Below are 15,651 nucleotides of genomic sequence, written 5' to 3' on the forward strand. Positions count from 1 at the left end.
ACACATTAAACACCCGTAGTTAAAGAGAAGGAGGGAGATAATTAAATGAATTATGCATTTTGTGAAGACGTATTTACTGTCTTCTCACCATTTTTTTTTAAAGTACCTCCACCGTATTGGCCGAGTTACTTCCTTGACTGAATTTGACTCTGATCTGTTCTGGTCGGGCCAAAATGCATCAGAGCCTCAACTGTGATGCACAACTGCCAAGCCAGAACTGATGCATGTCATTCTCAACCATCATAATCAGCAGCCTCAGGGAGTTTTCATTGCACTCTGGGTCTGTTCAACCCAGCCAAACCCATCTGAAAGTAATTAGTTCACCACCATCAAGCCTGGAAACAACCAAATGGTTTTGTGGAGATCTGCCAAACTAAAGCAAGAACAGGGCCCCAAATATATTATAAATGAAAGAAACAGAGGGGAAGAAGGAAGGGGATGTTTAATAATATTGTGGATTCTGCAAAACACCAAAGCATGTCACATTTTCAAGGATTGGTACAAGTTACAAACATTATCTATCTAATTCATAATATCATTTCCTAAGATATATGAATAGGGAAGACATTTTTCCCTCTCTCATAATACTAGAACCTGGGGTCATCCCATGAAGCTGATTGGTGGAAGATTCCAGACAGATGAAAGGAAATACTTCTTCACACGGTGTATAGTTGAACAATGGAATTCCCTACCACAAGATGCATTAAGTGCCACCAATTTGGTTGGCTTTAAAAGGGGGTTGGATAAGCTCCTAAAGGAGAAGGCTATCAATGGCTACCAGTCCTGATGGCTAAGTGCAGCCTCAAGTATCAGAAGCAGTAAACCTGTACACACCAGTTGCTGGGGAACATGGAAGGAAAGATGCTGTTGCATCCGTGTCCTGCTTGTTGGTTCCTGGTCAGCAAATGGTTGGCCAATGTGTGAACAGAGTGTTGGACTAGATGAAGGTTCTTCTCATGTCCTCAGGGCTTTTTTTCCTGATCCAAGGAAATTCCACCTCTCAAACCATTCTCCTCAAACACACACACACACACAGAGAGAGCGAGAGAGCGAGAGAGAGCTCCTCCTCCTCCTCTTGAACTGCACACCCACTCAATTCTAAGCTTGGGGAATATAACATACAGGTATGTGTGTGTGTGTGTGTTTTCTCTTCAGTTTGTTGGGTGAGATGAGTGAGTATGTTGTATCGAAAGGGCTTTCACATAGGTCTCTGAATCATTCTCAGCATGTGTGTGAGCACCATAGACAATCTAGCTTAGTTTTTGTTTTTCAATTTTTAAACAGCACAATTTCCCTTGCATTCTTGGTGCATGTGAATCTTAGTGGTCTCTCCATAATAAAATGGAGAGTAATAATAATAATAATAATAATAATAATAATAATAATAATAATAATAAAATTATTTCTTACCCGCCTCTCCCTTTGGATCGAGGCGGGGAACAACATTAGAACAGGAATCAATACATCTTTAAAAATCATGATTTAACATTGATCTGGATAGGCCTGCCGGAAAAGGCTAGTCTTTAAAGCTGCCTTAAAATAATGCTGCATGAAAGCATATACATCCGGCAGATACAGTAATGATAAATGGGTGTCTGAGAAACTGGAAGGAAAAAGCAGGGGCCTTATATTTTTCATGGTCCTTGGGGTTTTCTTTTTTTTGTGGGGGGAGGGGTTCAATTTTTTTTATTGGTGCATTCATGCTAGCAAATTCACCACAAAGCTGTGAATATTTATTTAGTTCTCCCCATAATAGTTTTTCTAATAGGGAATTATTTGGGGACAATGAAAGACATTTGTAAATTAAGCAGATAAGCCCTTTGGCAGACAAGGAATGTTTTGTTCAACACAAGAATTCTATTGTCCATTGCTATAGTTGTCAAGAGCCCAGGGAGCTGAGGATTTATGAGGATGTTACAATGGTCCTTTCAGTATGCAGTCTAAGAAGCTGTGAGATTTGGTTCCTCTGCTTTTCAGGCTCTAATCTTTTTATCATGCAGGGACAATGCAGGATTCAGCTGGTTCTTGGGACCCAGGACTGTCCATTTAACATCAAGCACTGTGAAGTAATTACCATGTGGACAATGGTCTTTTTGGACCACCTTCTCTCTCTCTCTCTCTCTCTCTCTCTCTCTCTCTCTCTCTCTCTCTCTCTAGTAACTAAACTACCAACAGTCTCAAAATCACTACAGTTGTCACTTTGCATAAAGTCTCCTTAAGACATGGCTTACTGTCCAAGGGAAAGGGATATAAATGTATATAAATGTAATTAATAAATAATAAATAATAAATAAATAATATGGAGTTTCAATCAATTGCTCAAATGACAGAATAAATGGCAGTGAATCTTATAACAAATGTACTAAATCAGAATAAAATGTTAAAGAGATAGATAATGCTTCTGGAGAGGGTAACTGGAAAAAGTATCAGCTAGTTTGGATTCCCTCCCCACTGGAAAAAAATACTGTGAAAAGATTCCCTGGAATTCCTCATCTTGCCATTTTTTTCCTTTAAAAAGTATTTAAATATCCCAGAAAAGTTTTCAGTTATGAGAAATACTTGGTTTTACATTTGTTTGGGGAAAATCCAAACTGATTATGTTTGATTTAAATTCTGGAATGGTCAGTACTTGTAATACAGGTCTAAACCAGGAATTAAACCCCAGGCAGCTCATAGTAAGCAGGTAAAATAAAGAGAAATTGCAAATGTAGGGAAATACACCTGGATTTCCTTATTTCCCCCATGTTTTCTGCAAGGGCTAAATGAGTGGGTTGTGGTGAATCAGGGAGAAATCAAACATTTTGTAACTTCTTGCATTTGGATTCCCCCTTCCTCCATTGCAAATCAGAGTCAAATAAGCTGTCCTCCAGACTTTTCTGCTTTTCATCTCACCTCCATCTGAAGTGTGGCTGGTGGCAACATGGGGCAAGATTGTTATATTCTGGTGGTAATTAGAAAAAACTGAAATGAAATTTCTCTCTCTCTGTGTGTGTGTCAACTTCACTCATTGATTGAGGGTGTCTTTTCCAAGGTCTCTCCAAAACCTAGAACCGGTACTGCTGTGTATTTAGGCACCTCCACTCTATGTCATTGGCTGGTAGGGTGAGACAATAGAGTAAGTTGTAGTAGATGTTACAAAGGAAGAATTTAACCCATGGCTGCTAGTTTTGCAGCAGCTCTGTGTTTTTCATAACATTTAGAACCACATTATCATAAAGCTGGAGAGGGCCTTGTAGTCGAACCTCACTCAATGCAAGGAAGCTGGAGTTAGAGCCTCCCCATTAGATGGAGGCCCAGCCTCTGCTTGAAATGATGGAGAGCCCACCATCCTTCTAGGTCATTGGTTCCATTGTTAAACTGCTCTTTCCATCATGACGTTTCTGCTAATGTTCAATTACAATCTACCTCCCTGTACCTCAAGCTCAGTGACTCTCGTCTGGCCATCTGAGGCAGCACAGAACAAGCCTTTGCCCTCTTCCATGGGACAACCTTTGAGGCATTTCAGAAGTGCTATCAAGGCTTATCTGGTCAGGTGATTCAACCCTGATATCCATGGCACAAGTTCAGCACTCTAAACACTACACTTCATTTGTTCTTGAGCATCCAGATAAGCCTTCAGTCCACACAAATAAATATACCTGGTTTTTCAAATTTGCCTCACTGTGCTTAAAAATGCCTGAGCCAGCAGAACCTCCTAATTGGCTGCCGAGTCCCAGTGATGAGATTCTAGCTGTTACTTTCGCTACAGTGTCTCTTGCACATGTTAATACTCCCAGAGCACATTTTCTTTCATGAAATTCTGTTTTGTCTTGAAGGTAGTAAGATATTGATGTTGCCTCCATTGCTTTAATTATGGGAACAGTTCCCTGATAATATGCCTGTATTGGTTACTTGTTAATTCTTGGCATATATAAATCTTGGCATATAAATCCTGACATATAGATTATGTTACCTCTCTACATTCTCCCCAGGGTGTGAATAATTTTAAAGGCTCACTAGTCTTTATTTCTTCTCTGTTGCACCTGTATCATCAGTTGGGATTTCAACTGAATTGCATTGTTGCTGTTTTTTCTTTTCTTTTTCAGAAAAGGGTTGGAGATGGGCTACACAGCAGCATAGAATTAACAACTTCACTGGTACTGCTGACTTGCTCAAATGGGTGGAATATGCTTCTACAATTGGCGACAGGTTTCCAATGGGTGAAGGTACGTTGTCTGATTACAAAATATGTGTGTAGATATAAAAAAATATATTAGCACATTCACAGCTTACAGGATGAAAACACCATCATACCTCCTTTGGATGGTCCTCCTAACTTTTCATTGTTACCTGAGCTTTTTGCACTTTCTTTTTCATTCCTTGACCTCTTTGATGATCTCATCTGTTTGGCTGCCATTGGTTAATCATATGATATGATGCAATTAGCCAATTCACATGTAACAAAAAGCCACCCTGGATGAATTTTCCCATGGGGCTTCTTGTTGCAGTGCCAGCCACCATTTTGAAAATTCAAGCCACGACAGGAGCACACCAAACCTTGTCTTTGCATACTGTTTTAACTGTATCTATTGCTTTTAAATTATATATTGTCTTAACTTGGATCATGGTTTAATTTGTTTTTAACTGTGTATATTTATTGTTTTATAATGTATGTTTTTCTCTGTATGCCACCCTGAGATCTTAGTGATATAGGACAGGATATAAATATTTTAAATAAATAAATACATACATACCTGGCCTGGGTGGGTTAATGGGGTGGTTAACAAGCCACCCACAACCCTAAAACAGGTCCTGGTTTCTGTGTGGCTTGTTAATCATCCCAACAATCTACTCTGGCCAGGATCGAATGTAACCACAAGCTCTGGCATTCTCCTGCCATGGCTTGAATTTTTAGAATGCAAAAAGGTAAGCCCCATTGGGGAATTTACCCAATGGCGGCTTGCTGTTACATGTGAACCAAGTCTTTTAGTCTGGCAGGCAAAAGGGTCCTGGCTTCAGACCTCCAGCTAGGTGTAAGTGGCTGAATTCTATAAAGGAGGCCTTATAGTTTGAATTTCAAAGTCAACAAGAAATCCTCCCTAAGCTAGCTGGCTGCCTTTAGGTTCAAGGGAGGATGTTGTTCCATCACTGGTGTTGAAGAAAACATCTAGTCAGCTTTTGTACATGAAATGGGAAAGGGTGCCATCTTGTTCTTCACCTCAGGCTGCAAAATGTCTTCAGCCAGCCCAGGTGGACACATTTGGCAATTTGAGAAACTACCATGAAATGGCTGTTATGGGAGGTATAGTAAAGGTAACCTGCCAAAAATATTGAGTACAAGGCAGAGGTGAAGTCTGAGCCCTAACGAAGTAAATGAGTCGTTTGAGCCCACTTTTTTTAAAAAAAGAAAACACACAGAAACCTATTTCACAGCACCCCCAGCTGCTGGTAAGAAAATGTATTAATTTTAAAAAGAATGGAAAAGGTAGGGCACCTTAGTGAGCCCCAAGAAAGTGTCTGGGGTGCATTGGCACCCATGGACACCATTTTGTTTTTCTCGTGGACTAGAGGGTTGGACACAGACCATTACTTCCCAGTTGCCAGTCACTTAGCTAAAATGATATTAAAAGTTTGCAGTTGAGATTTTTATGGTGTTTCCTGGTAATGGTATTCTGTCATGAGTTATTATTATTATTATTATTATTATTATTATTATTATTTATTTATATAGCACCATCTATGTACATGGTGCTGTACAGCGTAAAACAGTAAATAGCAAGACCCTGCCGCATAGGCTTACATTCTATTAAAATCATAGTAGAGCGATAAGGAGGGGAAGAGAATGCAAACAGGCACTGGGTAGGGTAAAACTAACAGTATAATAGTATAAAGTCCAAACAGCATCAAGTTGTGAAAGCTTTAGGAAAAAGAAAAGTTTTTAGCTGAGCTTTAAAAGCTGCGATTGAACTTGTGGATCTCAGATGTTCTGGAAGAGCGTTCCAGGTGTAAGGGGCAGCAGAAGAAAATGGGCGAAGCCGAGCAAGGGAAGTAGAGACCCTTGGCCAGGCGAGAAGCATGGCATCAGAGCAGCGAAGAGCACGAGCGGGGCAATAGTGTGAGATGAGAGAGGAGAGATAGGAAGGAGCTAGACCGTGAAAAGCTTTGAAGGTCAACATCTCACCAACGCAGTAGCATCCTCACTCTAAAGAGATACATAGCTGTAACAGGACACAAAAGACAAAATGTTGGACAACAGCCTCTCTACAACAGCATCCTAAATAGAGTGTGTTGGAAAGTATGTCTTGCTTTGTGCCAGTATTATGCACATAGGTCAGCATCTACGTCCATGGTGGAGATAGTGTCCTTAAAAACTATGCACTGGGGAGCTATCCTTGGTCTTTCATCTATTATGTTCCAGGACTTATTTCCATCTGCATTAGCATTCATTTCCCCCACCTCCGTTGATTCATTACTGACACTACTGCATGGACTACCATCCCTGACAAAGCCATAATATGTCTGCCGTTTACATCTGGGCAATCAAAGTATTGATTATCTTCACCATCACAGGGTAATATCTGAAGAGCACTACCAGAGGGTAAGCTATTACGATAGGAAGGAATCCCATGTCCCCATTGTTCCTGCTGATTTGCAACCATCCTCTGATCACTGCTACTGGCAATTTTTCCTTTTTTGAAAACATCTCAGACTCAGCACATCATGAATTTCCAATCGTTCAATATGCATGCTCTTGAAGCACAAGCATTTTCACATTTAGACATGCCCAACCTTTTCTACATTGACTGTAATATATATCCTGCCCGTAACAGCCTTCTTAGCAGCATTTGATGTTAAATTCCCACCTGAATTGTGATGCTCATAATACAGTGCGCGGCCCTCTGACATTACAGCTTAGTGCTTAGCTGACTCATTCATATTGTTTTACGGTCAGGATAACAGCGTTCTGCTTGACAGCTGCTTCATTTCTGCTCAAAATGTCCTTGAGTGTTGATAATCTTATTTCTTGCAGCTAAATGGTCTCTGTGTTGCGACATCCCTTTGGAGCGAAGGGTTGGGGAGAACCACTCTGCACAGGAGAGTGTATATGACATTCATTTGCCAGTTAAGGTAGCCTGCAGCAATTAGTATCACAAGCAATGTAATCTACTTGGGACTAAAAGAGACAGGCAGCCTTTTAATATTTTTCAAGGGAATTTATGGACTTTTAAGCCATCTCTGGGCAAATTAACACATTTGGTGGTGAAACAGAGCTGGGATAACTAGGCAAAGCTTCTTCATTACAAAAATGTGTGTGTGTGTTGCAAGAAAAGCAGTGCGTCTATCTTTGTATTCATGTGCTTAGCCGAACCATCATACATTGATTTTGTCCTGCCATCTCTCTGCTCCCAAGTACCTTCCTTTCAGCTATCTCAAGTGGGGAAATGTGGCTGGGAAAGGAACTAGCAGACACTCAATGGATAGGTGCAGGATGAATCTGCCTGATCTACTTTCTATAATGTGTGCATTTCCCCCCCAGCACGTGTCCATTCCATCCATTTTTGCACATCCGTTTCCAAATGTATTTCTATATGTGCAAAAGCTCATATGCATCTTTGTATGCATTTTTGGTACTATATGTATTTTTGTAGAGAATATGTTTATCCAAATATATGCTATTTATTATTGATTATTATTATTATTATTATTATTATTATTATTATTATTATTATTATTATTCTCTTTCTTGCTCATGGCAGTTTTCCTAGACAGGCATGACAGGCTTTGCCAAGTCATGCTGTCTTTTACAGATTCAGGAATTTCCTGACAATTGAGCATGTTTTAAGTATGACTGCTTTCTGGATGTTGGTGTGGATGTATTTTGGTAGGCCCAGATTCTGAAGGTTTTCTGTGTAGTTTTTTGATGTGATGCCAGTGACTGATGTGACTAACAGAATAATTGTGCCTTTTTCCTGTTGCCATAGTACTTTGACTTCCATGGCCAGTGGTGTATATTATTATTATTATTATTATTATTATTATTATTATTATTATTATTTACAACATTTATATACTACTCAATTATCTAACACAGATTCCAGAGCAGTGAATATAGATACAAACAGTAAAAGAAAGACAATAAAAAAGAAAATTAAAATTATTCAATTTAAAAACAAAGGAGCCAAGAAACAACACCAACAACAAGGGGCTAGTCAGTTGGGGAAGTTTTGTATGCAGTTTTGTATGAACTTTTCCCTAATATGTGCATTTTTCTACCCAGTTCTGAACTGCATTACAAAATTGGGAGAATTGTGAACTCCAACAGATAATTGTATTCCAGTTTACATAGTTCAAGAAAAGCAAATTAGGTTGGTTCATATTGAAACATGAATGAAATGAATTTCTTCCCCATTCCTAGTGCTGTCTAGCAGGGACTCTTATTTCTTTGGTAGCTATAATAAATCAAGGACGATACCCTGCAGTTACAAAGGAAAAGTAGAAGGAAATGGAAAGCAATTGACAGGGATTTTGACCTCTATCACTCAAAACAATACATACCAATACATATTTTTTTTCATTTCTACTTTTTTTGCTTTCTTTCTCAGTAGCTTTGGTGAGAATCCATTGTAGTCAGCAGGGGAGATAATGAAGCATGATCATAGCCTTGAAATGTCAATATCTAGAGAACTGAAGAATATTATTAGCTTTCTATAGGTGCATCGGCATCCATGATACAATTATGGGATGCATGGAAACAACATCCCAAAAAAGCCACAGTGTGGTGATATCATTATGAGGACCAACTAAAATGTCACGAAGTAAGCAAGCTTTTGAATTATCTAGAAATAATATTTCTTTAAAAAAATGCAATGCTTTATTTATTGATTGATTGATTTATTATAAGGATCCTCCCCCCAGCTTTTCAGCCAAATAAAGACTCTTAAAATGGCTTACAAAGATCAATAACAAGACATTCCCAGCCCTTGTGCTTAAAAGATGCCTGGGGGTACACTGCATATCTTCTGATTCTCCCAGATATGTAGAAAACATTCCTATATTTTTGGGTTGCTTCCAAATCGATAGGCATACAACTACCCAAGCTTGCTCTTAGAGGGCAGGATTGTCAATGAAGCTGTCTTCTGTTTGTTTCATTATGAACATTGATCACTGGGCATCAGGACCTGGCTCAGCCAATTCTTCAGCTGAGGTTAGCAAGACACAAGAATTTACAACATGGGATAAGCTGATTCAACAACCTCCCAAACCACAGGAATCCATTCCACTTGGTAGACTGGGTGTATAAATTGGCCCGCAAGTTTTCCTCAAGGAATACAAAAGCTGGGTCAGGCAAAAAGTTGTGTGTGTGTGTGTGTATGCCTGTCAGCTTTTTCAGTGAGGCTCAAATTTTTATGCAGGCTCTGTTCCGAGCTTCCACATTGGCCCTGATTCAACTCAGGTGGGGACTCCTCTCCCTTGCAGTAGCTATAGTGATTTTACCTAGCAAACTGTGGACTTGTTCAGACAACACACTAAGCTGTAGTTAGGCTGCTAACGCTTTTGCAGCAAAGGTAGGTGAGCATGTTTAAACCATGGTTGTATAGCCACCATGGTTAGGAATGGTTCACACAACATGCTATGTCATGGACTACATGACACACTAAGCCATAATGTTTAGCTCAAAATGCCTAATCACCCGTGGCTTAATGTATCGTCTGAACAGGGTCTGTTTCACTGACCGATGCTGTAAGCCCAAGCTGTTGTTGGGAGAATGAAAATCCAAACTGTAACCCAGGGATGCTGCCTACACTTTTAAAAGTGCAGAAGAGACAGGAGGAAATACGAAGGATGGGAATTATTCAGACTTGTCAAGAACACGGCCAGAAAAATCAAGACTGAGTCAAGCAGTATCTAGTTCTCAGAAGTGTCCCATTGATTTTCTTAGGTGCTTTGAATTTGAAGTTACTGAGGATGTAATGATTTTACAGAGATGCTCCCTACTGAGTGATTTTAGATGTCCATTCTGTTTGGAATTTCAATTGCCTCCCTGCAAAGAGGAGCAAACAAGCACTACTTGTGTTGATTGTCATGTAAACCTGGGGTGACCATGTGTCACTTATATTCATGTTGTTATTGTTGTTGTTGTTGGTGGTGTCTGAAATGATTTCACCCCTGCTGTGCTCACTCAGGAATGTAAATTTCCCATTTTGCTATCTACATCATCAAACACCAGTCAAAAATGAAATATTCAAATTCAATGATTATTGATGCGGAACACCCCCCCCCCCCCAGCAATTTTCTATCAGGTTATTTAAGGTTTATTTCACCTAGTGATCTGATAAACTCAGAAATGGAGAGGTTAAAAAAAACAAAAAACAAATCTAGCCTCATTTAGGTTTAGTTCTACCTGGTCTGTGGAGCTAAGGATTTCTGCTGACACCAGCATCTTGATGAAGAAGTATGTGGGGCTGGTATCACTTGGCTCACTGATGTAATCTATGTTCAGGCAAAATGCCCTAACAGGGGACACAAACATGAGTAAGGGATACAGAACTGCACATCCTGGACTCGCCCCTACATGCTATGCATGCCAGGCCCTGCCCTATAAGTCCACCACTTCTGAGGTGGCCTCCAAGGAGGTTCTCTACTTGTGTTTAAGACAATGTGAGTAGAGGGCCTCTTCAGACTCCAGTACTCAATGCAGGCAGGTTAAGAACTGAGGGGGCAGGGCTGGAGCATGCAACCTTGGTTGACTTCAGAAAAGGGGCATAGAAGTAGCATAAATAAAATAAAATAAATGGGGTTGGATCAGCATACATGACTCCATATCCCTTTCTCATTTTTTGTGCACCTGATTGGGCAGGGTTATTGTGTACCCAGCAATGTGAGAAGATGCAGAAGTTTTATTTGAAGTGTTTGATCTGTGATGGCTCATTCATGATTGCAATTCATGAATGAGCAGCTCAGGTCACTTAGTGTGTTAGCAAGAACATAAAATCCATCTACTGGAAGTTAGGAACAGTCATGGAATTCACCTGAACTGGATTCCATTCTGGATTTTTCAGTTCTGTGCTTATGGAATGGCTCTCAAATCAGGTGGGATGTAAATGGATTCCAGAGGAGTGTACCAGAATTTTTCCAGGGGAAAACTAAAATGCTAAGGTTTGGAAAACAACAACAACAACAACATTTGAGCAGTTCTGTTCCTTCCAAGAATCAAGAGATTGGATCCTCATCCTCTGAGGATTCTGGTCCCTCATCTCAAAAGAAGAGACTCTGAAGTTAATGGTTCAGGGAGGATTTGCTTACACAAAGCGCCTTGAGATTTCTACATCCCTGGATGACCCCAGGGACCTGCCCCACTGCATCCAGAATAGTTGCATTACTGTCTGTGGACTCTGAAGATTTCTCAGAAAGAGCCTAGGATGCCAAAACCAGGCCTGCATTGTTGCAGCTTGAGGCTGCTAAAAGAGACCAGAATTATTTAAGAGAAAAGGCTTTAATCAATATATAGGTGGGGGTCAACAAGCATAAAGGGAGACAACCCCTACTTAAGCTCAGTCTTGATCTGCTCCTTGTTGGGGAAACATAAAGACAAACATGCCAGGATTCCAGTCCAAGCACAATGTGGCCCTCTCCAAGGTGCTGTCCTGTTCCTACCTTCCTGAGAAACCTTTGCCAAACCCTTGTTAAGCACCAGACAAATAGCAGAATGCTGTAACAGAGATCTCACTAGTTTCCAGGAATGCTATGCTCTTATCACAGCAGAGACCAAACAGAACATTTCCACACATTTGTTTTGTCGATTCCATTGCACAATTGCAGGGTTGTTGTTGTTGTTATTATTATTATTTATAAAAGACTTGATGTTATGTAAATGTCATGTGTCTAGAGTTCTGCCAGTTACATTCCTTAATTTGAACTTCCAACTGGAATTTAACAAGAACATTACCCAGTTGTTGGTGAGAATAGTCAGTTTGGTGAGGAGAATAACCAAAGTTTACCTCAACTAGAAGCTGGGGACAAATGACAACCATTGCAGGGTAAAAGCCATGGAAATATAATGTGTGCACAAGGCCTGAAAGCAACTTTGCTGATTTCCCTTGATGAGCATTATTATGCCTTTATTAATTTACTAATTATTTAGACAATTTTCAGGCTTGCATAGATGAATTTCTAATCAGAATTATTAGTGATCCCAGAATGTGCTAGCAATTTCTGAACTATGTGCTTCTGTGCATATAAATAAGGGTTTAGTGGCTTATCTTACAGGCAAAAAGTATCATAGTATGACCAGTATAAATTAAGATGAAAAGCAAAGCAGCACATTCAGTCTTCTGGGTTCATTAGATTATGCAATCTATAAAAGATCTAAATAGGCAAGAAAGTAATGTAGCCATGTCACCCAGAGAGCCATATCACTAAGTTTAGATGCCATGTCACTTAGAGAGAATGCTAAAAGATATCAAAGCTTGTTAAATGGCATATCAATTACCTCATTTTTTTTCTTGGGAAAATTTGCTTCAGCAGTGATGCCAATATGGTGCAGAAAGCTCTCCCAAACCTCTAATCATATGCACAAAGTAAAAGAAAACTTAGCATTTCAAGCTCAACACAAGGTTGTCTGGTGAGCAGTACTGTGTGGCATTACTGCTGCTTAGTCATGGACATATTGTTTGGTATCACTGTGCCAAATTGTAAACTTTTAAATTGTAGGTCCAAATACAGTGTGCTTAATTGCATGAACGCAATAGGCATTCATGATTTTGTCGTGCAAGAGAAATCTGAGCAGACCTGGGACCACACAGGCAAGGCAAGGAGATGGGGAGTTTTTCTCCCTGTCATAGTTTTAACAAAAAAAAAAAAAAAATCCTGTATGAACCTGCTATTTGCATTTCAAGGGAAGCTGGCATCACAATGCCCACCATCCTGACCAAGTTGGAAGGAAGGTGGGATTAAGCTAAACAGGCCTACTTACTCAATCAGCATGTTGATAATTAATAATAAGCATATTAATACTAACTCAATACGCATGTTGATATTGAATAAGTTACTCAATAAGTATGTTGATCATGTGGCTATAGGCTACCACTACACTGCTGCCTTGTAGTGGTATTGAAGTGCACTGATAACTGTTGGGGTACAATCCACATTCCATAAACCACTTTCATAGTGTTATTTTCTACTTTTTATTCCAGATTCAGAATAATTTAACACAAGGTGTTTATCTGGCCATAGTTATTATGAGATATGAAAATCTAAGCACTCATATTACTTGACTCCTAACTGTCCATGCACAGCATGGGGCCTGTAGACACATTTCTGTCTCGAACCCCAAGGGTGTGTGGCACCACAGACACTGACCATACATGGCCATACATTTGTCCTGAATAACAACAAGGAAAAGCTCTCTCTGTGTGTGTTTGTACACATATATGTGAGGTACTGGTTCCTCTCTATTTGGCTCTGGCTAGGCCTCATCTAGAGTATTGCATCCAGCTCTGGGCTCCACAATTCAAGAAGGATGCAGACAAGCTGGAGCACAGTGTGTTCAGAAGAGGGCAACAAAGATAATCAGGGGTCTGGAAACAAAGCCCTATGAAGAGAGACTGAAAGAACTGGGCATGTTTAGCCTGGAGAAGAGAAGATAGAGGGGAGACATGATAGCACTCTTCAAATACCTAAAAGTTTGTCACATAGAGGAGGGCCAGGATTTCTTCTCCATCATCCCAGAGTACAGGAAACGGAATAACGGGCTCAAGTTACAGGAAGCCAGATTCTGGCTGGACATCAGGAAAAACTTCCTGACTATTAGAGCAGTACGACAATGGAACCAGTTACCTAGGGAGGTTGTGGGCTCTCCCACACTAGAGGTATTCAAGAGGCAGCTAGACAACCATCTGTCAGGGATGCTTTAGAGGAGATTCCCGCATTGAGCAGGGGATTGGACTCGATGGCCTTATAGGCCCCTTCCAACTCTACTATTCTATGATTCTATGTTTTCTGTGCCTTTGGGGAGGGGAGGGGAGGGGGCATAGGTCAATATGACAGAGCACAGGCTTTGCATGCAGAAGGTCCCAGGTTCAATACCCAACTTCTCCAGGCAGCATGAGGAAAAGACTCTCCCTGGAGAGCCGCTGCTGCCAGTCAGTGTCAACAATACTGCACTCGATGAACCAATGGTCTGACTCAGTTTAAGGCCACTTCCTATGTTCTTATCCCTGATCCTGAAGGGGCCTTTAGAATTGGAGGAATCTTTTATAAGACATTTAGCAAACAGGATTCTCCTACTTTCGTCCTGACAACTTGCCTTTGCAAGCACTCTCCATTCTTGTAACAACTACCTTTTCAATTATACTCTGGTGCTGTGGGGAAAATGATTTTTTTAAAAAAACAAAACAAAAACAAAGGTAAAGGATGAACCATTTACACTGCCGCTCCATCATAGTTCCCTTAGCTAAACCAGGCTGGACAGTTCATTAAAAAGAAAAAAATTAATAGCACAAGGTTGCAGGGAAACAATAACTGATTATGACTAGCCTGTGGCAGCTTTCTGAATTTCACATACCTGAATAAAAATGATTCCCCCTATCTCATAATGAAGGCTCATTTCCACCATTTTCAGCAGACTCCAGTTTTCTAATACCTGTTAAGGCTGTAGGAGAGGGAAAAAAAGGCTTCAAAGAGTCACCATAACTGGCCTGCACTAAACTGAAGATGATCTACTAGCTGTGCTTGGTGGCCTTCCAACTGCTCAATAATTGTCCCTGGGACTACACAGACATCTGGCAAGCAATGATAGATAGCTGGTGAGCTGTGTTCAGCTTGGTGGGCTTGTAAGTAAAAAAGACCCAGGACTATGCAGAACCACTACCATCCTGGACCTGATGTGCCAAAAGCACCATTTATGCAGGACAATGGCTGTTGCATGATCAGTTGCAGCACACCATTAGAACATAGGGACATAAGAAGAGCCCTGCTGGATCACACCGAGGGTCCATCTGCTCAAGTATTCTGTTCACACAGTGGCCAATGAGCTGTTGACCAGGAACCCACATGCAACAGCACTCCCCTACTCATATCCCCAAGCAAATGGTGTACATAGGCTTACTGCCTTTGCTACTGAAGGTAGCACACTGCTATCCAGACTAATAGCTATTGAATGCCAGCTGCTGTTGAACATCTACAGGAGAAGAACGCTGTTGTGCCTATCAAATTCCTGAAGGCACCTGGTTGAGCACTGTGTGAAGCAGAATGTTGTTGTTGTTGTTGATGATGATATTACAGAAGTTAAGAAATATGTTGTGTGTGTGGTGGAATTTATTAACATTAAATACATCAAACAGTAGTCCTTTCTCTGAGAACTGTGCCCCACAGTGAAATCTCATTTTCTTTGGTACCACCACCACTAACAACAACCACAACAACCACTATCATCAAAAACTGTGCCCCTACAAGAAGCCAGTGTTGAGACAAATGTTTGGCTGCCATTCCAGCATCCAAACACATCTCAACTTGCTTTGTTCAATTTAATGTGCACATCAGAAGATTATAATCCACAATGGGGGAGACGTAAAAGGTTATCAGCACTTAAATTTCTTCTCGCTAGATTATTTTGAACTTTATCAGTAATAAATCATTCCCCATGTATTATTGGGCGCAAGGAAGGAAGATGGT

At 40.4% G+C, this 15,651-nt stretch overlaps 1 protein-coding gene across 1 annotated transcript in view; it reads left to right on the plus strand.

Moving 5' to 3' along the window:
* The window catches only part of CDH11 (cadherin 11), a 127,534-nt gene that overhangs the window by 43,706 nt on the left and 68,177 nt on the right, over positions 1-15,651 (plus strand). The window contains exon 2 of the mRNA XM_063141393.1: positions 4,086-4,205. The gene's annotated coding sequence lies outside the window, so the exon portion shown is untranslated. The remainder of the gene's footprint in view (positions 1-4,085; positions 4,206-15,651) is intronic.

The sequence above is a fragment of the Elgaria multicarinata genome, chromosome 14, assembly GCF_023053635.1.
Source record: "Elgaria multicarinata webbii isolate HBS135686 ecotype San Diego chromosome 14, rElgMul1.1.pri, whole genome shotgun sequence".
Classification (NCBI taxonomy): Eukaryota; Metazoa; Chordata; class Lepidosauria; order Squamata; family Anguidae; genus Elgaria; species Elgaria multicarinata.